Raw genomic sequence first — 24,372 nt, 5'->3', positions numbered from 1 at the left:
CCTACAATAGTGAATATATTTCAATGAAACTTTTTTTCTGAAGTAGAGCTCATAGGTACCTACAAAAAAGTACTAAACAAAATTTCCGTAGGACGTCGAACAAATTTGTTAAAAATGAAAAACGAATTTTTAAGAAAAATTGACAAGTGCCTAAATTTTTCGGCGAAAAAAAATTTCAAATCGTTTTAAAAGAATTATTTTTAACCAGGGAGATTAATTACAATCATTTTTGGTGAATAGACATACCCTCGAAATCCTAACCATTTTCGAGAAAAAAATTCCTCATCGAAAATATAATTTCAGGCTAGAAAAGTCACTCTTTGGAACGTCATAACTTTTGAATGGATTGAAGGATTTTAATGTTTCACGCGGCAAACAACGTGTATTTAGATGAAGAATATGTAAAAATTGCAAAAATATGCAAAAAGTTGATCCTTGACCCCGCAAAATGAGAAAAACCCCATAAAAATGGTCCAATCTTCAAACAGCCATAACTCCTACAATAGTGAATATATTTCAATGAAACTTTTTTTCTGAAGTAGAGCTCATAGGTACCTACAAAAAAGTACTAAACAAAATTTCCGTAGGACGTCGAACAAATTTGTTAAAAATGAAAAACGAATTTTTAAGAAAAATTGACAAGTGCCTAAATTTTTCGGCGAAAAAAAAATTTCAAATCGTTTTAAAAGAATTATTTTTAACCAGGGAGATTAATTACAATCATTTTTGGTGAATAGACATACCCTCGAAATCCTAACCATTTTCGAGAAAAAAATTCCTCATCGAAAATATAATTTCAGGCTAGAAAAGTCACTCTTTGGAACGTCATAACTTTTGAATGGATTGAAGGATTTTAATGTTTCACGCGGCAAACAACGTGTATTTAGATGAAGAATATGTAAAAATTGCAAAAATTTGCAAAAAGTTGATCCTTGACCCCGCAAAATGAGAAAAAACCCCATAAAAATGGTCCAATCTTCAAACAGCCATAACTCCTACAATAGTGAATATATTTCAATGAAACTTTTTTTCTGAAGTAGAGCTCATAGGTACCTACAAAAAAGTACTAAACAAAATTTCCGTAGGACGTCGAACAAATTTGTTAAAAATGAAAAACGAATTTTTAAGAAAAATTGACAAGTGCCTAAATTTTTCGGCGAAAAAAAATTTCAAATCGTTTTAAAAGAATTATTTTTAACCAGGGAGATTAATTACAATCATTTTTGGTGAATAGACATACCCTCGAAATCCTAACCATTTTCGAGAAAAAAATTCCTCATCGAAAATATAATTTCAGGCTAGAAAAGTCACTCTTTGGAACGTCATAACTTTTGAATGGATTGAAGGATTTTAATGTTTCACGCGGCAAACAACGTGTATTTAGATGAAGAATATGTAAAAATTGCAAAAATTTGCAAAAAGTTGATCCTTGACCCCGCAAAATGAGAAAAACCCCATAAAAATGGTCCAATCTTCAAACAGCCATAACTCCTACAATAGTGAATATATTTCAATGAAACTTTTTTCTGAAGTAGAGCTCATAGGTACCTACAAAAAAGTACTAAACAAAATTTCCGTAGGACGTCGAACAAATTTGTTAAAAATGAAAACGAATTTTTAAGAAAAATTGACAAGTGCCTAAATTTTTCGGCGAAAAAAAATTTCAAATCGTTTTAAAAGAATTATTTTAACCAGGGAGATTAATTACAATCATTTTTGGTGAATAGACATACCCTCGAAATCCTAACCATTTTCGAGAAAAAAATTCCTCATCGAAAATATAATTTCAGGCTAGAAAAGTCACTCTTTGGAACGTCATAACTTTTGAATGGATTGAAGGATTTTAATGTTTCACGCGGCAAACAACGTGTATTTAGATGAAGAATATGTAAAAATTGCAAAAATATGCAAAAAGTTGATCCTTGACCCCGCAAAATGAGAAAAACCCCATAAAAATGGTCCAATCTTCAAACAGCCATAACTCCTACAATAGTGAATATATTTCAATGAAACTTTTTTTCTGAAGTAGAGCTCATAGGTACCTACAAAAAAGTACTAAACAAAATTTCCGTAGGACGTCGAACAAATTTGTTAAAAATGAAAAACGAATTTTTAAGAAAAATTGACAAGTGCCTAAATTTTTCGGCGAAAAAAAATTTCAAATCGTTTTAAAAGAATTATTTTTAACCAGGGAGATTAATTACAATCATTTTTGGTGAATAGACATACCCTCGAAATCCTAACCATTTTCGAGAAAAAAATTCCTCATCGAAAATATAATTTCAGGCTAGAAAAGTCACTCTTTGGAACGTCATAACTTTTGAATGGATTGAAGGATTTTAATGTTTCACGCGGCAAACAACGTGTATTTAGATGAAGAATATGTAAAAATTGCAAAAATTTGCAAAAAGTTGATCCTTGACCCCGCAAAATGAGAAAAACCCCATAAAAATGGTCCAATCTTCAAACAGCCATAACTCCTACAATAGTGAATATATTTCAATGAAACTTTTTTCTGAAGTAGAGCTCATAGGTACCTACAAAAAAGTACTAAACAAAATTTCCGTAGGACGTCGAACAAATTTGTTAAAAATGAAAAACGAATTTTAAGAAAAATTGACAAGTGCCTAAATTTTTCGGCGAAAAAAAATTTCAAATCGTTTTAAAAGAATTATTTTTAACCAGGGAGATTAATTACAATCATTTTTGGTGAATAGACATACCCTCGAAATCCTAACCATTTTCGAGAAAAAAATTCCTCATCGAAAATATAATTTCAGGCTAGAAAAGTCACTCTTTGGAACGTCATAACTTTTGAATGGATTGAAGGATTTTAATGTTTCACGCGGCAAACAACGTGTATTTAGATGAAGAATATGTAAAAATTGCAAAAATTTGCAAAAAGTTGATCCTTGACCCCGCAAAATGAGAAAAACCCCATAAAAATGGTCCAATCTTCAAACAGCCATAACTCCTACAATAGTGAATATATTTCAATGAAACTTTTTTTCTGAAGTAGAGCTCATAGGTACCTACAAAAAAGTACTAAACAAAATTTCCGTAGGACGTCGAACAAATTTGTTAAAAATGAAAAACGAATTTTTAAGAAAAATTGACAAGTGCCTAAATTTTTCGGCGAAAAAAAATTTCAAATCGTTTTAAAAGAATTATTTTTAACCAGGGAGATTAATTACAATCATTTTTGGTGAATAGACATACCCTCGAAATCCTAACCATTTTCGAGAAAAAAATTCCTCATCGAAAATATAATTTCAGGCTAGAAAAGTCACTCTTTGGAACGTCATAACTTTTGAATGGATTGAAGGATTTTAATGTTTCACGCGGCAAACAACGTGTATTTAGATGAAGAATATGTAAAAATTGCAAAAATATGCAAAAAGTTGATCCTTGACCCCGCAAAATGAGAAAACCCCCATAAAAATGGTCCAATCTTCAAACAGCCATAATTCCTACAATAGTGAATATATTTCAATGAAACTTTTTTCTGAAGTAGAGCTCATAGGTACCTACAAAAAAGTATTGGCCAACTTTTTTGTAGGGCGTCAAACAAAATTATTAAAAATGAAAAACGAATTTTTAAGAAAAATCGACAGGGCGTAGGTGCCTAAATTTTTCAGCGAAAAAAAAAAATTTCAAATCGTTCTAAAAAAATTATTTTCAGTTGCGGGAGTCAATTGCAATCATTTTTGGTGAATATATATACCTCCGAAATCCTACGCACTTTTGAGAAAAAAATTCGAGAATGTGTGAAATTTTTCAACAAAATTAAAAAATTTCAAACCATTCTGAAAAAATTATTTTCGGTTGCAGGGGTCGATTACAATAATTTTTGGTCATTACACATTCCCCCGAAATCTTGGGCATTTCGGGGAAAAAAATTCAGTACGGGCGGAACTTTAAACGTTAATAATTTCTTAACGAAGCCTCCATCAACAAATTGGTATTCTTGTATTTTTCCCGATTTTGTCCTCTAGAAGTAGTGCAAGCCTACAGTGGTTCATTAAAATCAAAGTTAGAACGGCTACTACCATAATGGATGTGCGCGCAAGATGTAAATCATCAAAATCTGCAAAACTGTAGGAGGTAATTTTAAAAAATGGCATACCAATGGATTTGGAATAAAATGCTCGTCATTTTTTGTCATTATGAAAATTTCAATAAAATGAAAAATGAAGTTAATAAATTTTTTTTTGTTATAAACAAATTGTATTTTTTTTAATTTTTTAACACCATGTTATTCTACATAAGAAACCATCAACCTCGCCCATTAACAATTTTTTTGTATGTCTTTCCGTTTTCAAGATAGCCGTTTCGAGCCAAAACTTCAAGGGGTGGTTTCACCCCTTAAACTCGAGTTACCGCAGCTAAAAAAAAATACGTGTCGATTATTTTTGGCTGCTTTATAAGTGTACAAAGTTTCATCAAAATCGAAGCCGGACCGTTCGCGATGGTTCCTTGTTAGTAAATGCGTATATTTTATATAAAGAAAAAACAAAAAACCAAGGAACAAAACCTATAGCCCCCAGATAAAAAATTTCGCGAAAAAATTTTGTCGATGCTTAGGTACTCGTTATTGTCGTGCTTCAAATATGAAATTGGGGAGGCTTGGAACACATGATAAACACGATCGCTTACAATGGAAAGCCTCGTTTCATTTTCGTACATCCCGAAGGTAAAAAACACAAAGACTGTGCAGTTTGCAGAAAAACCTGAAAATTACCTGGAGGAAGAAGAGAAACCACCTATTTTTGTGAAACGCGCGAAAGAAAACCAGGGTTGCATCCTGGAAGTTGTTTCAAAAGATATCATACATTAATTCATGGGGCCACAAATGATACAGAATGCAATTTTGCCAGAATTGTCATAAGTGGCATCAGAGGCGAGAAATAAATATTTTCGTCTGTATAGACAAGGTTATAGTAGAAAGTGTCACAGGAAGGTATGTAATCTTGATGTCATAAACACACTCCTACTTCTGATTCCTTTCTAACAAGTTTAAGGCAACCTCGTAGAAAAAAAAACAATGCCGTTTCAGAGAGAAAGCCTTAAGATTTATTTTCCTCTTTTGTACCTATGACTTGCACGGACGAAAGTTAAACCGAGTATGATGAGGATGAAGAAACCTGAAGAAGAAACTTAGGACACATTGCCTGACGAGAATCAATTTTATCAATTGAAATATATTATACATTTTTTTTTATTAAAATGTTTCTTGATGTAATTTGCATTGCAATTCCATTTTACCTCGTTTGAAAATGGTTTCCATGTTAAATACCCCACTGTACGACCTTGTACCGCTGAAGAATAAAGACTTCGTCCTGAAGGATCCGGCCACGTAACCTTCTGGTAAGAAATCACATCCGGGTAGCCCCATCTGGGGAGTTGAGTGCCAGATCAATCAGGCCAATCAGGCCCATCATAATGCTCCGCCACTATATGGACTCGATTTCGAGTATACAAGAACCGAGTATCCTTACTCGAGGAGCTCAGTTTTCCTAAAAACTCTCGAAACGACATTGCCAAGGAGGCACCAAGAGGGACATCCGGAGTCTTCCTCTGGGACAGGACGTATGGACAAAGTCAGAACTCGTATCGTCAACAGAATTCGTTGCATCTCGATCAGAAGAACACGGTTTCTCACGAACTTGGACACTTGAACTTTCATACCGGACGCGAACAAGAAAACTTTACCTGTTAAATTTGAACATTATTAACAATATCACCTTGCAATCGAACTGCAATAGTAACGTTTCTTGGTTATTGTGATATATCTGTTATTGTTATTGTTTTTGTAAATCAATAAGAAATCGAAAAACCACTGATCGACTCGCACTTATTATTTTAACAAGCGCCAATCGGCCACTGGGGCTTTTTGGAAGACTATTTGCGACGGAAATATTCCATAAAAATTACTGAATTTTCACAATTCGTCGTCCGTCGAGCAACTGAGAATAATAACATGAAATTATCCACGCGTTGTATCGAAGAATCGTTATACAAGACACGTACATACGTCAAGCTGTCAGTATCCAAGTGTGCATAATTATTCAGTCACAGGCTGCGCCTCGTGGAACATAATGTAATTGGAAACTCGTGCGTATTAGAACGAAGTAGACATTAACGCGTCCCATACGATCCATTATTCGTATTCCGAAGAAAGAATTCCTGACCAGAGGCCTTAATGGCCGTTTTCCTTGGCGATGGAAATATAGAACGCCAACCGAGATTCTATGAATCGTCAAGATGTACTATGCGGATCTTTTGCATAGAAATAGTACGCGATTATTTATACGCGCGAGAACATCATCACGGTTACGTAGCAAACACAAGGACAATGCGAAACGAAAATGACAGCAACGTCTCTCCTATCGCGTGGACTTTCTCACAGTGCCGTAGCTAGATCGTAAATTTTATAAATATTAAATTCGAAATTCGACATTTGTTCTATATTTTATATTACCACTTGCAAATTTAAATCACTATGAAAAATTGGTGAAGCTTCAAGTGCAATGGCTGTACAATTATTAAAAGAAGATACGAATATACGAATAAGTAAGTGGACAGCACGAATGACCCTTAAACAAGATGATTTTAGAAGTATTAAGAAGAAAAAGAAGCCAATGTTATCAAAGAAAAATATTAAACTTCGTTTGGAATTTGCCGAAAAGTATCAAAACTGGACAACTACTGAATGGGAACGGGTTGTTTGGTCAGACGAGACCAAAATTAACAGAATTTGTTCAGATGGCGTGTCTTGGTGCTGGATTCGTAAAAATGAAAGGCTTAAACCACGACATGTGAAGCGAACGGTAAAGCATGGCGGCGGATCCCTAATGTTTTGGGGGTGCCTAACAGAATTTGGTGTTGGATCACTGCACCAAATTAATAGCATCATGAATCAGTATATGTACAAAGATATTTTACAAGATCATCTCATAAATGCTGTTGAAAATATACCATTCGAAGAAGAAAATGTAATTTTCATGCATGATCGAGACCCTAAGCACACTGCTAAAAGTGTGAAAAATAGGCTCGATACTAAAAAATTTTCTGTTTTGGATTGGCCTGCACAGAGCCCCGATCTCAACCCCATAGAGAATCTATGGGGGTTACTGAAAAGACGACTTCGGGATTCATATGACTCCCAACCGACTTCAATCACGAATTTGCATAACAGAATTCAAGAACAGTGGGGAACAAATATCTCCAGATTATTGTAAAAAGTTAATAGAAAGTGTGCCAAAGAGAATTAGTGCAGTTTTTCAAGCAAAAGGGTTGTGAACGAAATATTAAAGATAAATAATATATTAAATATTGTCAAATATTGGACGTGGTGCAAAACTGAGTCAATCTATTGTTCGTATTATTCATAAACAACAAGATGTTAATTACCGAAAGACTTTCTTATGTTGCTTCTAACTGTGATAAAAATAATTATAATGTTTATTTTTTTGTTATTCTTTTATATTCCTAGTAACAAATAATGATTTATGCAAAACTTGTGGTCATTGCTTTACTTATGCTCCTTACTGTATGTATAATGCATCTAAATTGTAAATTTTAAGTTCTAAATACTAAATTCGAAATTCGAAATCCTAAATACTAAATCGTAAGGTTTAAGTTTTAATTGTCAAATTAATGCGAACTTTAGATGTAATTTTATAAATTGAACAATTTTTAATGAGGATCTTTTAATGGGGAATGGAAATTATTATTAAGTTAAACACAACTCTCCATTTTCTCCATTCTACTATTTCGTTATATTTCTATATTTTTTATTACTAGTTGCAAATCAAAATTAAAAAATAATCAATAAAAAAGAATTGTGTAAAATTAATAAAAAATAATACATTAATCAGAATTCTAAATAATTCATTAATTATTCTTCCAACGATAATAAATATTTACATTTTATGAAATTTTGTGTTAAAAGACTAGTAGTACCCAATTACAAAACCAATAATGAAATATTATAAATAAAAAAAAGAAAAAGAAAGTGTCAACGCTACGCACTGTTCCCAAGCGGTCACCCATCCAAGTACTAAATGCGCCCAATGCTGCTTAACTTCGGTGATCGGACGAGAACCGGTGTTTTCCAACGTTTGTTTTTGTTTTTAACCTGTTTATTTATGGCTACACAAATATTTTACAATATTACAACTTTAAATAAACAAAAAGTAGTTTTCTTTTTTTTAGTATCGCTAGAGACTTATACTATATTGCGTTCAGTCTTTTTTCCTGTTATTTGTTATCACGATAAATGATATTAAATCCTCGCTCGTTGTACTTTCCTTATCACTAGTTACATTGCTTTGGTCAATATGCGTCTTATTTTAAGTAATGCTCCCCAAAAATAGCCAACAAAAAGGGAGCTAACATTGCAGGGTTAATCTTACTACTAACTTACTACTAAGATTAAATAAATAGATGGAAAAAGGTATTTACAAAAGCGGACAGAGGTAGTGAGATAGGAACTCTTATGGTTTATATTAATACTATCTTGGCCTTGCGCTTTGTTCTTATTCTATTTGTTTGGAAAACTTCATGGTATTAGTTGAAGGTTTATATCTAATATCTAATATTTGTACCCGCTATCCGACTTATAGGATGCTTATTTTTTTTTTTTTTATTTCTATTTACATTCTAAGTGTTTTCCAACGTGGTATGAGCGTTGTTGAAAAAATTACTTCATATAAATAGTTTTCATTTTGAACAGAGGAATACAACTTTTCTGTAGTATTCATTTGTTGTTCCTTAAGTGTTTTCAAGATTTTAAAAGTTTCAAAATTATGAAAATCACCTTTATTTTTCAGAATGAAAACATTTATTTTTATTTAGAAATTCTTACACTTCGAGGAAAAAGAAAATACTTTTCTATGGGACATTTTTCTATAATAATAAAGAGAGGAGTATCCCGTATACAATGTATTAACACTATGTTGATATAATATTCAATATACCAACATCAAATGTACCTTTGTTTTATAACGTCTATCTCCTATCAAAGTTTCATAAACTGTAAACTGTAAACTGAAGAATTCAACTTTTCTATAGTATTTACTTGTTGTTTAATCTTTAACAGTGAAGATGCAATGAATGACAATACTAATTGTATAAATTAGTTCTCTGTGCAAACCAATACTATTGTAACCAGAACTTCGATTAATAATATGATAACAAATTGCAACACTATTGTCGTTAACTAATAGAATTTCATCTGAATATAATGAATACATAGAAGCGATTAATTTAAAAAACATAATATTATATCACCATTGATCGTAACACCTAAGATTCTAGTCGAAAAATTAACTATAAAAGCGAATATGAATTAATAGTATCTTCGACTCTTAAAAATGAATCAATTCTTTATGAACTTATGAGCGTCCGATTGATACTTTTCGATAGCCTTAATTCGCGTTGAATTTTTCATTAATTTTTAAATTTTCCATTTTGTTCAATTGCATAATGCATCCAAATTGTAAATTCTAATTTCTAAATACTAAATTCGAAATTCGAAATCCTAAATACAAAATCCAAAGTTCTAACTGTTAAATTGTTGCGAATTTTAGATTCTAATTTTATAAATTCAACTATCAATCCTTTAATGGGGAAAGGAAATTATTATTAAGTTATACATAAGTTTCAATTTTCATGTTTTCTAGTATTTATTTTCTACTACTTTGTTACATTTCTATATTTTATATTACCACTTGCAAATTTAAATCACTATGAAAAATTAAAAAATAATCTGTAAAAAGTAATTGTGTAAAATTAATAAAAAATAATACATTAACCAAAATTATAAATAATTGATTGATTATTCTTCCTACATCAATAAATATTGATATTTTATGAAATTTTGTGTTAAAGGGCTAGTAGTACCCAATTACAAAAACAATAAAGAAGTATTATAAATAAAATGCACCCAACGCTGCTTAACTTTCCGGCATGGAATCAGCGTTGTCCAAAAAAGTGTTTTATAGTATAAACATCAAAAATTATAGTAATTGACCCCGGCAACTGAAAATAATTTTTCCAAAACGACTTGAAATTTTTTAATTTTCTCGAAAAATTTCACACCTTCTTGAATTTTTTTCTCGAAAGTAGGCAGGATTTCGAGGGTATGTCTAATAACTAAAAATGATTGAAATTAACTCACGCAATAGAAAATAATTTTTCCAGAACGATTTGAAATCTCTTTTTTCGCCGAATTTACGCACCCTGTCGATCTTTCTTAAAAATTCATTTTCATTTTTAATCAATTTGTTTGACGTTCTACGAAAAAGTTGTCTAATACTTTTTTGTAGGTACCCATGGGCTCTGATTTAGAAAAAAATTTCAATGAAATACCTTTACTATTGTAGGAGTTATGGCCGTTTGAAAATTGGACCAGTTTTAGGGGGTTTTTTCTCACTTTATTGGGTCAAGGAACAACTTTTTCAATATTGTTAGCATTTCTACATATTCTCCACTAAAATATGCGTTGTTTGCATTTTGAAAAATTAAATTCCTCCAATCCGTTCAGGAGTTATTAAACAACCAATTATATGGTATGAAAAAGCATTGTAAATAATGGATTTAGGTGAAATTCATTGAAGTAGTCTACTTATATGTCAAGATTTAATCGATAAACGTTTGACGATCGGTGCAAAACAATAGAACCGGTTCATTTTTAACGCACTTCAAGGGTTTCTGTTGGAATTTTTTTAGTAAACTCGGGAATTCTTAGTTAATTGATACGACGCCACGTGGCAGCTATCTTAATGAACAAGAGCAAGGTGCAATTTCAGCGTACAGAGAGCAAAAAATGGGGATACGTGAAATCGCACGTAAACTCGGCCGATCTCATAAAGTTGTACTGAATTTTTTACGCGATCCTACTAAGTATGGGAAAAATAAGAAAGGGGGACCTAAGAAGAAGTTATCCCCTCGTACTGAAAGGCAAATTGCTAAAGTTGCGAGCAATTCGTTAAAAAGCTGTAAACAAATTGCGAAGGAACGTGATCTCGGCGTTTCTCGTTGGACTGTCCAACGTGTCCTTAAACATAATTCAAACATTATAAGACAAAAAATGATGTCCGCACCTACACTTCTGAAACGTCAGAAAATAGCCAGGCTTGACGACGCGCGAGAAAACATGAGCAGAAATTGGAATAATGTAAGTTAAGTTTAGACATTCGTAAATCGAGATTTTAGCTTCATATTCAATATTCTTTACTCAACTTAGGTTATTTTCTCTGACGAAAAAAAATTCAATTTGGACGGTCCGGATGGATTTGATTCATATTGGAGGGAGCTTCGTAAAGAACAAAAATACTTTTCGAAACGTAATTTCGGTGGAGGGACACTTATCGTGTGGGGTGCATTCTGCTCCTGTGGCAAGCTCGGATTAGCTTTTCCAACTACACGAATTAATAGCGCGGAGTATATTGGATTAATCCAAAATCATTTATTGCCTTTTATTCGTGCGAACAATCACATTTCATGGACTTATCGACAAGATAATGCTCCGATCCATAATATCCGACAAACCACAGTTTAAAACGTTTGATGTCAATGTATCAAAATGGCCTGCATGCTCCCCGGACCAAAATCCAATTGAAAACCTATGGGGTATCATGGTACAGCATATTTATGGAAATAATCGACAATTTTCGAACATTTCGGAGCTAAAAACAGCAGTTATCGAAGCGTGGAATCAAATTAGCGAAGAAACTTTGAAAAAACTCATTACAAGTACGAACAATCGTATTTTTGAATTAATACATAAAAAAGGAGGTCCCACTCATTATCGAAACTGCTCGCTTTAATAAACTGAATTAGAAATTTAACCCTTTATAGCCATTTAACCTTATTATCACGTTCCAAATACATTGGTGCTATAGTTATGCACCATTGCAATATTTCATTTATTATTATACTTCGTGTTAAATAAATGTTATTTTTCTATTTTTTCCATTGATTATAATTTTTTTCTAGTCCTTTTCACGTGGTATTATTAACATTTAGAAATCATTAGTTACAACTACAAAACTCTTGAAAATTATAGTGGTGCTATAGTTATGCTCCACAGTGTACTTTTTCCCGGTACTGTATGTAATTTCACAACTGAATAGGTTACTTTGCAGGTATAGGAAACAATGAAATTTACTGTTATGCTGTTATATCGAACCCGCGTTTCCGCACGAGATAAGTTTAAATAACGATTAATTTCAACAGAAACAGATAATTCAAATTTAATCATACACGTAAATGATAGTAAAAATTCATCCAATTTATGAGCTTCGTTCAATTTATACGTTGCAAATAAAAATAAAGGTGCAATTTCCGGAAAGAATTGCATTCAGATAGAATTGGAGACTTATTTGAAAGAAATGTATCTACCTCGATAAAGAAATCCAGTTATGTATTGGAAAGAGAACAATAAAAAATATCCATTAGAAAATATTTATGCATTATGGCAACGTTAGTTCCAGCTGAGCAAATTTTCCCAGAAACTAGTGAATTAACATCTAAGAAAAGAAATGTGTTAAGAGACAACATAATAAAATACTGTTTGTAAATAATATTTTGTGATGTGTATATGCGTGTAATATTTGTAAGTCATGATTAATAAAAAGAATGTTTATTCTCAAATATGCGTTATTTACTACTAACAAAAATATATATACCTATATATAAATAAACATAATTATTGTACTCTTTCCTAATTTTAGTTATCGAATGTAATATTTTTACAAAAAGTACAAAAGTAAAAGTAAAATTTTGTATGGTGATTCCTAATATAATATAATTCTCTTCGGTTACGCTTACAGAATTTTCGATCGAATAATTAGTTCCTACGTGGTACTAAAAAGAATATTTTTCACAGGTTTTTCAGATCTTTTCTTCAAAGTTCCCACCATTTTATAATAAATTATTATTTTTATAAATACCTACGTGTAACTGAAGCTACTGTCTTATAGTTTAAGAAAATTGTATGATTTTTTGTTTTCCTATTACGTCTATAATAATTAATATCTGTTGGGGAATTCATATTCGCGCGGCAATAAGCACGCAACCAAGTGGCGCCACCTGTTTAGCACGTGGGGTTCTGTAGCCGCATGGTCGTCATGAGCTGCGTTGTATTTATTTATATAAAGACATTGATATTAAAGAATGTGATATCATCAGTTCGTGTAGTTACTATGTTCCTAGAAGTAGCATATTCTTTATATTTTCTCCAATATCTTTATACGAAATTTTTAAATAATTTAAGAAATGTACTTTTGAAAATATTAAACACTTATTAAAAAAAGTTACAAAATTACCTCCGAAAAATTCTTGCAAATTGCTTTTATTTTCAGCTGTTACAGTGGTTAAGTAGTAAAGTAATAAATAAAATTATAACCTATATTCATTCAGCATTTCATTGTATTTTGTATAATTATAAGTGTGTTTTGAACACATTTAAACATTTTCATTTAAATTCCCGTTAATTTGCGAAATAGATAGTGACTTTAGAACATCCTATATTATATTTCAACATGTGTTACGGTTATCGATGCCCCTATGCAGGTACCTTTATAAAAAAGTAGTTCAATATTACTGCCGTCTTGCTAAAAAATTGGAAGACTAAAATGGATCGTAGTTCTGTTAACAAGTCAAGGTTATTGTCCTTGTAACACATTGATCTGCTTTCATCGCCAACATTTGTTCAACTTACTGTGTAAAAAATAAAATCATTCGATACTTCAATCGTCTAGTTGTTAGTTTACACAATTCCTGATGAAACTAATGTTATCCAGAAGTTTACATGTTATTGTTCTTGTAACACATTGATCTGCTTTCATCGCCAACATTTGTTCAACTTACTGTGTAAAAAATAAAATCATTCGATACTTCAATCGTCTAGTTGTTAGTTTACACAATTCCTGATGAAACTAATGTTATCCAGAAGTTTACATGTTATTGTTCTTGTAACACATTGATCTGCTTTCATCGCCAACATTTGTTCAAATTACTGTGTAAAAACTAAAATCATTCGATACTTCCATCGTCTAGTTGTTAGTTTACACAATTCCTAATGAAACTAATGTTATCCAGAAGTTTACATGTTATTGTTCTTGTAACACATTGATCTGCTTTCATCGCCAACATTTGTTCAACTTACTGTGTAAAAAATAAAATCATTCGATACTTCCATCGTCTAGTTGTTAGTTTACACAATTCCTAATGAAACTAATGTTATCCAGAAGTTTACATGTATACAGGGTAATCTGTGTAATTTGTGCACCTCAATAACTTCCAAAATATGCGTTGCTCAAAAAAATTTTGTAAAAAACAGTTACATAGTTTGAAGGAATACACTACGTAGTCTATTTGTCTTTTTTAGTGGTGAAAGCGTTTCGGAGATTTGAAGGTCAACTTTGTTATTTTTTTAAATGAAATATTATACTTTTTATTACTTTTTACCAAAATATGGAAGAATATCAGATTCCACTTCGAGTACTTATTATAAATTAACTGATGTATAATAATTTTTTATATTAACATTTTTGTCGATTAAACCTAAATACATATCTGAAGTCAAGGTTATCTAAAGGTCATGGTATTCTAGGTGATTGAATTCGTCTTGACACGAAGTATAATAAGATGAAGAAAAAAAATGTGGAATGCCATTTTAAAAAAAAAAGGTGACTGCGTTTTCATAATGAAAATTTTTTTCAATTTTTTATATTGCAGTTTGTAACAGATACGAAACTGATGCATTTTTGTCTGAAAAATTTTTTCAACTGACCATTGGAAGTATTGTGATGTTATGCAGATTCAGAAAATATATTTTGAAATTATTTACATTTTCATTGTTTCATTTACTTTAAGAATAAACTGCAATAAAAACCAAAGATATACTTTCTAGGCAAACGGTGAATTAAACCTAATCTTACTGGGATATGACATAGTCAACATTATTCATCTTTCTCCTACTGAAATGTGACTTCGAGTACTAAGTTTGAGTAACTATAGAGTCTGTAAATAAATTACTATACTAATGATATTTTATGAGATATTAAGTTACAAAATACATTTATTTTTAAATTGTAAAATACATATGTATAATGTTATTAGTATATAAATGTACTTACAGATCCTACTAGGGTCGAATTAAGGTTTTTGAGGACTGGGTCTGAGAAATTATTAGCAGCCCCTTCGATTCAGGATTTTGAGATATTTTTTAAAAGCAAGCGTTATTTTTAAAAATATCTATAATAACAATATTTAACAGACTTAACACTAGATCTACTGAAAGGTTCAAAATGACACATTCGTAATTTCTAATAAAAATTGTAAAAAATTTACTCGACCGGATTTTTGTAAATTCATCATGGTTTTCTATAAGAAAATGAATATATATTTATTTCCATTGCATTATGCGTTTCTTCAAGCATCTATCGTTTTAATTGCTTTGGTATAAACAAATATGCCATAATTGTCGGTAGTTCTAGTGTTAATATTTCCGTAAAAAGATTTGTTTATAATATTATTGACGTTAAAAAATCATTTACAGATAAATATTTCTGCCTTTAACATTAAAATGGCGAAATTATAAAAAGTTGTTCAAAAATGAAGTTTTTTTCTTAATAAATCTTAAAATATTCAGAAAGTCTGTTAAATATTGTTATTATATATTCAATATTCAAAATCTTGAATCGAAGGGGCTTCTAATAATTTCTCAGACCCAGTCCTCAAAAACCTTAAATCGACCCTAGTAGGATCTGTAAGTACATTTATATACTAATAACTAGACTGTGGATGTTTATGCATTTATGGGAAATTTTAATCCTCAAAAAACTACAGAATGCATTTAATATGTAAAAATATAAGAAATACTTAAAGTAAGATACGAATTATTATATTTAGGGGTTGAGACAGCCCTCTGCGAAGCTTCCGTTTCATTAATTCTATTAATAAAAATGTGAATTTGCATAAAGATCCGCAGTTTACTAATAACATTATACATATGTATTTTACAATTTAAAAATAAATGTATTTTATAACTTAATAACTCATAAAATATTATTAGTATAGAAATTTATTTACAGACTCTATAGTTACTCAAACTTAATACTCGAAGTCACATTTCAGTAGGAGAAAGATGAATAATGTTGACAATGTCAAATGTAGATGAGCAACATTCTTTGTGTCCAAAGATCAAGTATGATATTGCAAATGAACACAATTGCATTCAGAACGGTGATTAGAAGACCATAAGATCAAGGGTGTCGAACCTATGGCATGCATATTGAAAGTGACACACGAGTTGATTTAATTAACGCAGAGCTGAATTCTGAATAAAATTCATTCCACGTTTGGAATAAAAAGCATTCAAATTCTTGAAAATACATATAAATTAAAAATAGTTTCTAATAAATGCACACAGATCTATCAAAATAATAATATAGTTGGTCGGAGACTAAATAGCTCACAAATGTCAATTTGCCGAATGAGTTTCCATTGAATCATAGTATATCAAATTTATATAACAATGACATCTATCACTAGTTAACCCTTTTTATTATGCAATTGTTTTCACATTGCAATTCAACTGATTCAAATTTCGTGATATTGAAAAATAATGTGAGATATATTTTCAGCGTCAATATTATATATATGACAAAATTAAAGGAAATATTTGTCTCGCTCTTACAAAATTAAACGTGCAGTAGAATGTGGAACAATAAAAATTTAAATACAGTCAAATATCACTATTCTTAATTTTTAATTCTTAAGTTTATGACATACAAATGCAACAAGGTTCGTCATCATTGCTATGAATCATCACACTTAAAATTAGTATTGAATTAAAGTTTTGAACTGTGCAATACTATCTGAAACACCCTATTATCTTAGGTTATGTTTTTATTTATCAACGAAAAGAACTAAATTAATCGATGTCGAAGAAACACCCTATTATCTTAGGTTATGTTTCTATTTATCAACAAAAAGAACTAAAATAGTCGATGTCGATGAAACACCCTATTATCTTAGGTTATGTTTTTATTTATCAACAAAAAGAATTAAAATAGTCGATGTCGAAGAAACACTCTATTATCTTAGGTTATGTTTTTATTTATCAACGAAAAGAACTAAAATAGTCGATGTCGATGAAACACCCTATTATCTAAGGTTATGTTTTTATTTATCAACGAAAAGAACTAAAATAGTCGATGTCGATGAAACACCCTATTATCTTGGGTTATGTTTTTATTTATCAACGAAAAGAACTAAAATAGTCGATGTCGATGAAACACCCTATTATCTTAGGTTATGTTTTTATTTATCAACGAAAAGAACTAAAATAGTCGATGTCGATGAAACACCCTATTATCTTAGGTTATGTTTTTATTTATCAACGAAAAGAACTAAAATAGTCGATGTCGATGAAACACCCTATTATCTTAGGTTATGTTTCTATTTATCAACAAAAAGAACTAAAATAGTCGATGTCGATAGCTATGAAAATAAACGCACGTTTGTTCAACTTTTGATGCATCGAAAGGTCAAGACCTAAGGTAAGAAAATCAGAATCAGGTTCTGGACCGAGAGAACGCGGAGAAGTTGAAACGAGTCAAAGAGCAACGGGCAATTCGAACGACGTAGTGGGCGTTTGCGCGATATGAAAAGTTATCTGCGCCCGGCAACGCGCATGCATTTCATTAAATGACAAACACGGTAAACGATCTCACTCGACGCAAGCACTGGAACCAATGTGGCCAGATCGGGCATAATTGAGTGCATCGACTTTGACAATAGTGACGACGATCTTCCTTATCGTCTAACGGAGTGGTGGGGGTAGCAGGCATATACTACCACACGAGCCATGTATACGTGAGCACAATTTCGGAAAAACGATAAAGAACTGTTGGATGACCAACACGACCAGACAAACACCACTCCGTCACCTCGCAAACATTACTCATCCAAAACATCCGAGTCCAGATTTCTAATCCTTACTCATCCTGAACCTCGTACCCTTCCTGAGTCACACAATCCCTTGATCATCGTCTCTACCTCTACCCATCTCTACCAATAACTTATAAACGCCTGCAATACCGAAAAACAGACAGAAAGACTCTAGTCTTCAGTCGATGTAATAGTTGTACGAGTTTCTTCTCTTAAATAAAATGTTGGAATCCAACAGAACGCTAGTGTGAGCCTTTCCTTCTTGCTCTTGTAAAAGAGAAACAGCTGAAATACGATCTCGCGATAAAATAATTTTTACTTTCCTACCTATGTAAAGTATAAGGAAAGTACCATAATGAAAGAAACATTTCAAAAACTTTTTTTGTAGGAAATACACGTTTTAAGACCCCCTCATCATATTGTGACTATTAAAAAAAAAAGAAATTCTTTTTTCGTCGAAAAATTTAGGCCTCTTTCTGAATTTTTTTCTCGAAAATGCGTAGGATTTCGGGGGTATATCTGTTCACCAAAAATGATTGTAATCGACCCCCGTAACTAATAATAATTTTTCTAGAACGATATGAAATATTTTAATTTTCTTGAAAAATTTTTCGACATACTCGAATTTTTTTCTCGAAAGTGCGTAGGATTTCGGGGGTATATCTGTTCACTAAAAATGATTGTAATCGACCCCCGTAACCGAAAATAATTTTTCGAGAACGATTTGAAATTTCTTTTTTTGTCAAAAAATTGAAGCACCTGCCCTCTGTCTATTTTTCTTACAAATTTGTTTTTCATTTTTAATAAATTTGGTTAGCACTAAACAGAAAAGTTGTTTAATACTTTTTTGTAGGTAACTATGAGCTCTACTTCAGAAAACAATTTTAATCAAATCCATTCACTATTGTAGGAGTTATGGCCGTTTGAAAATTGGACGATTTTTATCACTTTACGGGGTTAAGGAACAACTTTTCCAATATTTTTAGAATTTCTACATATTCTTCACCAAAATACGCGTTCTTTGCCGTTTGAAACATTAAAATCCCCCAATCCGTTTAGAAGTTATGACATTTTAAAGATTCGCATGAAATTTTGGGGGTGCATTTCTGGTCTCGCGTTAGATTTTCGGTCAGAAATTTATTTCTCGAAAGTGCGTAGGTTTTCAGGGTTATGTGTATTCACCAAAAATGATTGTAACTGACCACCGCAACTAAAAATAATTTTTTCAGAATGATTTGAAATTTTTTAATAACTTTATAACGGAGCCTTAATCAAAAAATTGATATTCTTGATTTTCGTATTATTTTGACCTTTAGAATCTCTCATTAAAATTTTTCTAAGCGTGGCCGTACACCCTGTATAATATTTAATTCTGTGTAACAAATTGAGACGGTTATTGAAAAATCCAATTTAGATCGTATCATTAGAAAATATTTGTTACTGAAGATTCTTACAGCGTGCACGTGGTTAAGAGTGATTTTTCATTTTAATAAATTTTACTTATTTCAATTTCTAAATATTTGTTTTTTAATTAACCCTTTACGAGTTAGAATGCTTTGAACAACATTATTCTAAAATATTTATGGTATACATTTTTAATGTGGTTTATGTTGATATGTAATGTATAAGATTTCGATTAATTTTGTCTTTTCTAGAAAAGATAGAGAAAAAGTTTACATGATCTTAATTCTTCTTAAGATTTATATAAATCGTTTCAAAAATTTGTTACAAATAATGTATATTGGTTAGGAAACGAATTTAAAAATTGAATTTGTCAGATTTTATTGATTCTTCCTAGTTAACACGGTTTGCATTATGTGTAATTTGTTCACTCATAAACTATTCCGCCATTAATATATCCTATCGCTTTAACTCTAAAATAATTATAAAACTATAACACGTATAATCATTGAAACGACAACATAAAACATAAATGTACGCTTTCATTGAAATACATTCAGTCGTTTAGGCACAGAAAAAAAATTTCTTTTTTTTAACAGTCACAATATGATCAGTGGGTCTTAAAACGTGTATTTGTTCCTTAACCCCGTAAAGTGATAAAAATGGTCCAATTTTCAAACGGCCATAACTCCTACAATAGTGAATGGATTTGATTGAAATTGTTTTCTGAAGTAGAGCTCATAAGTACCTACAAAAAAGTATTAGACAACTTTTCTGTTTAGTGCTAACCAAATTTATTAAAAATGAAAAACGAATTTGTAAGAAAAATCGACAGGGGGCAGGTGCCTAAATTTTTTGACGAAAAAAAAAATTTCAAATCGTTCTGGAAAAATTATTTTCGGTTGCTGGGGTCAATTACAATCATTTTTGGTGAATAGACGCACCCCCGAAATCCTATGCATATTCGAGAAAAAAATTCGGGTAGGTCGGAAAATTTTTCAAAAAAATTAAAATACTTCATATCGTTCTGGAAAAATTATTATTAGTTGCGGTGGTCAGTTACAATCATTTTTGGTGAATACACATAACCCTGAAAATCTACGCACTTTCGAGAAAAAAATTTCTGACCGAAAATCTAACGTGAGACCAGAAATGCACCCCCAAAATTTCATGCGAATCTTTAAAATGTCATAACTTCTAAACGGATTGGGGAACTTTAATGTTTCAAACGGCAAAGAACGCGTATTTTGGCGAAGAATATGTAGAAATTCTAAAAATATTGGAAAAGTTGTTCCTTAACCCCGTAAAGTGATAAAAATGGTCCAATTTTCAAACGGCCATAACTCCTACAATAGTGAATGGATTTGATTGAAATTGTTTTCTGAAGTAGAGCTCATAAGTACCTACAAAAAAGTATTAAACAACTTTTCTGTTTAGTGCTAACCAAATTTATTAAAAATGAAAAACGAATTTGTAAGAAAAATCGACAGGAGGCAGGTGCCTAAATTTTTTGACGAAAAAAAAAAAATTTCAAATCGTTCTGGAAAAATTATTTTCGGTTGCTGGGGTCAATTACAATCATTTTTGGTGAATAGACGCACCCCCGAAATCCTACGCACTTTCGAGAAAAAAATTCGAGTAGGTCGGAAAATTTTTCAAGAAAATTAAAATACTTCATATCGTTCTGGAAAAATTATTATTAGTTACGGGGGTCGATTACAATCATTTTTGGTGAACAGATATACCCCCGAAATCCTACGCATTTTCGAGAAAAAAATTCAGAAAGAGGCCTAAATTTTTCGACGAAAAAAGAATTTCTTTTTTTTTTAATAGTCACAATATGATGAGGGGGTCTTAAAACGTGTATTTCCTACAAAAAAAGTTTTTGAAATGTTTCTTTCATTATGGTACTTTCCTTATACTTTACATAGGTCGGAAAGTAAAAATTATTTTATCGCGAGATCGTATTTCAGCTGTTTCTCTTTTACAAGAGCAAGAAGGAAAGGCTCACACTAGCGTTCTGTTGGATTCCAACACTTTATTTAAGAGAAGAAACTCGTACAACTATTACATCGACTGAAGACTAGACTCTTTCTGTCTGTTTTTCGGTATTGCAGGCGTTTATAAGTAATTGGTAGAGATGGGTAGGGGTAGAGACGATGATCAAGGGATAGTGTGACTCAGGAAGGGTACGAGGTTCAGGATGAGTAAGGATTAGAAATCTGGACTAGGATGTTTTGGACGAGTAATGTTTGCGAGGTGACGGAGTGGTGTTTGTCTGGTCGTGTTGGTCATCCAACAGTTCTTTATCGTTTTTCCGAAATTGTGCTCACGCATGCGTGGCTCGAGCGGTAGTATATGGCTGCTATCCCCACCACTCCGTCAGACGCTAAGGAAGTTCATCGTTACTAATGTCGACGTCGATGCACTCAATTATGCCAGATCTGGCCACAGTTACGACGAAAAGGGTAGATGCACGTGCGTGCGTGTGAGCGGGCGACCAGCACACGTACCATGCAGTTTGTCGTGACATCGGATACATTTTCGCTGCACGAATACAAAATAAGTTAACTGTGACATGGCTACATATATCTATATATACCAATCTCTGGCTACAGGAGCGTTTATGACGTTTCGTGGTACATACACATTCCCGTTGTGTCCTCGAGTCGATTCACTACGCGACGTTGGAAGTTTGATTTATCCATCGAAAACATTTCCAATGTTTACACAATTTTACACCACAGTCAACGATCGAAACAACGGTCTGCTTGATTACGATCGGAACGTATAAAAGTTTGAAATTCTTACTTTGCATCGATCACCTAATAGTAATTTGCTTTCTAATATTAACACTACTTGAGAGTTTGCAATAAATGTAAAAAAATCTGTACACACGAGGAACATAAAATAAAATAAGACGAGCATGGCATGAGCGAAAAAAAGCGGCAATCAACGATGTTTGAAATCGCCATGGCAGACAAATCATGTGAAAAAGTAAATAAAAACAGAAAGCGCGGAGAAGAAAAATGTTTTCACCTAGAAACACGTATGCACGATCTTGCGATCGCTTTCAGACGAAGGAACGTTGCATTTGCCAGCGTTGTCCGGAGATCACGGGCAGACCTTTGCGTTTACCTGTTTTTTTCTGACTCCTATCCTTTCCTCTGTGTTTGTTGCCTTTCGCTATTCCGTTCGTATCCGCAGCCGCGCGCGTAAAAATACCAAAATAGAAAGTCCTCGTGTCTCTCGGTTGAAAACTTTTCATTATTTATATTCCTTTTTGTCCCACCATCTCGGTAAATACCGGTCGCGACACGATGGGACAGATCAAGAAGAGTTTGATACCTCTTGTCGTGTAATTTAATGTTTTCACTCACCCACCGCCGACAATGATGAATTACTGCACGATTCCACTGACGTTTCCACGAGCGACGTCCGCTTTCCCTGAACGCGATCCACCTGTTCCGACGACACAGAACTCACCGACGCGAATGAGAAAAATTCTGTTTGAGAGTTGAAGCGGGTCTGGCGAGCAGGCAGCCCCCTCTATTAGCGAGGGACACGATCGTCGCCATGTCGGATTACTCTGGTGGCCATGTCGCCGTTCTATGGCGATATGGTTCACATAAACAGAGAGATGATATACAGGGTGTTCGACAACCCATGGGAAAAATTCTAATGAAAGATTCTAGAAGCCAAAATAGGACGAAAATCAAGAATACGAATTTGTTGACTAAGGCTTCGTTAAAAAGTTATTAACGTTTAAAGTTCTCCCCGTACTGAATTTTTTTCTAGAAAGTGGGTAGGATTTCTAGGTTAGGACTATTCACCAAAAATTATTGCAATTGACCCCGCCAACTGAAAATAATTTTTCCAAAACGACTTGAAATTTTTTGATTTTGTCGAAAAATTTCACACCTTCTTGAATTTTTTTCTCGAAAGTAGGCAGGATTTCGAGGGTATGTCTAATAACTAAAAATGATTGAAATTAACTCCCGCAATTGAAAATAATTTTTCCAGAACGATTTGAAATCTCTTTTTTCGCCGAATTTAAGCACCCTGTCGATCTTTCTTAAAAATTCATTTTCGATTTTTAGTAATTTTGTTTGATGCCCTACAGAAAAGTTGTCTAATACTTCTTTGTAGGTATCCATGGGCTCTGATTTAGAAAAAAATTTCAATGAGATACCTTTACTATTGTAGGAGTTATCGTCGTTTGAAAATTGGACCAGTTTTATGGGGTTTTTGTCACTTTACGGGGTTATGGAACAACTTTTTCAATGTTGTTAGAATTCCTACATATTCTACAACAAAATACGCGTTGTTTTTAAAATTAAAAATCTTTAAAATCTTCCAATCCGTTGAGAAGTTATGACATTGACATTGACATGATTGAAAAACAAAAACGCGTAGCAGTTAACAAAACAATTGATGGGGAGAGGTGAGGATATATTTTAGTACGTGACGACGCCGTATGGCGCTCTATCCCTAAATCTAACAATGTTTGTTCGCTTTTATTATTGATGTGAGAAACGATGCCCGATGTTAAATGAATTATTGGAGAATCGATCGACGGCATTCTATCGTTATTTTAACAACTTTAATGGGAAATTCTAGAGGCCAAAATAGGACGAAAATCAAGAATACCAATTTTTTGACCGAAGCTTCGTTAAAAAGTTATTAAAAAATTTCAAATTGTTCTAAAAAAATTATTTTTCTTTGCTGGGCTCAATTATAATCATTTTCGGTGAATACACATACACCCCTTTGTTAATTCTGTTGCATTGCAGTGTCAACTATTTACCCCAATTGGTTTCTTAGCTCAACTTCGCTTAACTCATAAACTTTTTTCATTTATTGCATAATTCTTACGTCATTCTTTCCTTCAATTTTTATAAAAAATCGTTACAAAATTATTCCATGTATTTTGTATGTATTATTGTATGTGCTTTGTAAGCATTAATCTTTGCAATGTATCTGTGAATTCTACTGTAATTCTTC

At 32.2% G+C, this 24,372-nt stretch overlaps 1 protein-coding gene across 2 annotated transcripts in view; it reads right to left on the bottom strand.

The window, feature by feature from the left end:
* The window catches only part of LOC122397247 (PTB domain-containing engulfment adapter protein 1-like), a 204,420-nt gene extending 181,566 nt beyond the window's left edge, over window positions 1-22,854 (bottom strand). Inside the window, exon 1 of one of the 2 annotated variants that reach the window (XM_043396289.1) lies at window positions 22,749-22,854. The gene's annotated coding sequence lies outside the window, so the exon portion shown is untranslated. The remainder of the gene's footprint in view (window positions 1-22,748) is intronic. The other variant, XM_043396291.1, reaches the window with a different exon arrangement.
* Window positions 22,855-24,372: the final 1,518 nt, after the last annotated feature.

This window comes from Colletes gigas, unplaced genomic scaffold (genome assembly GCF_013123115.1).
Source record: "Colletes gigas isolate AHSC1104 unplaced genomic scaffold, ASM1312311v1 Colletes_gigas_Sc00009, whole genome shotgun sequence".
Lineage (NCBI taxonomy): Eukaryota > Metazoa > Arthropoda > Insecta > Hymenoptera > Colletidae > Colletes > Colletes gigas.
This window is presented reverse-complemented; position numbering and strand designations above follow the sequence as displayed.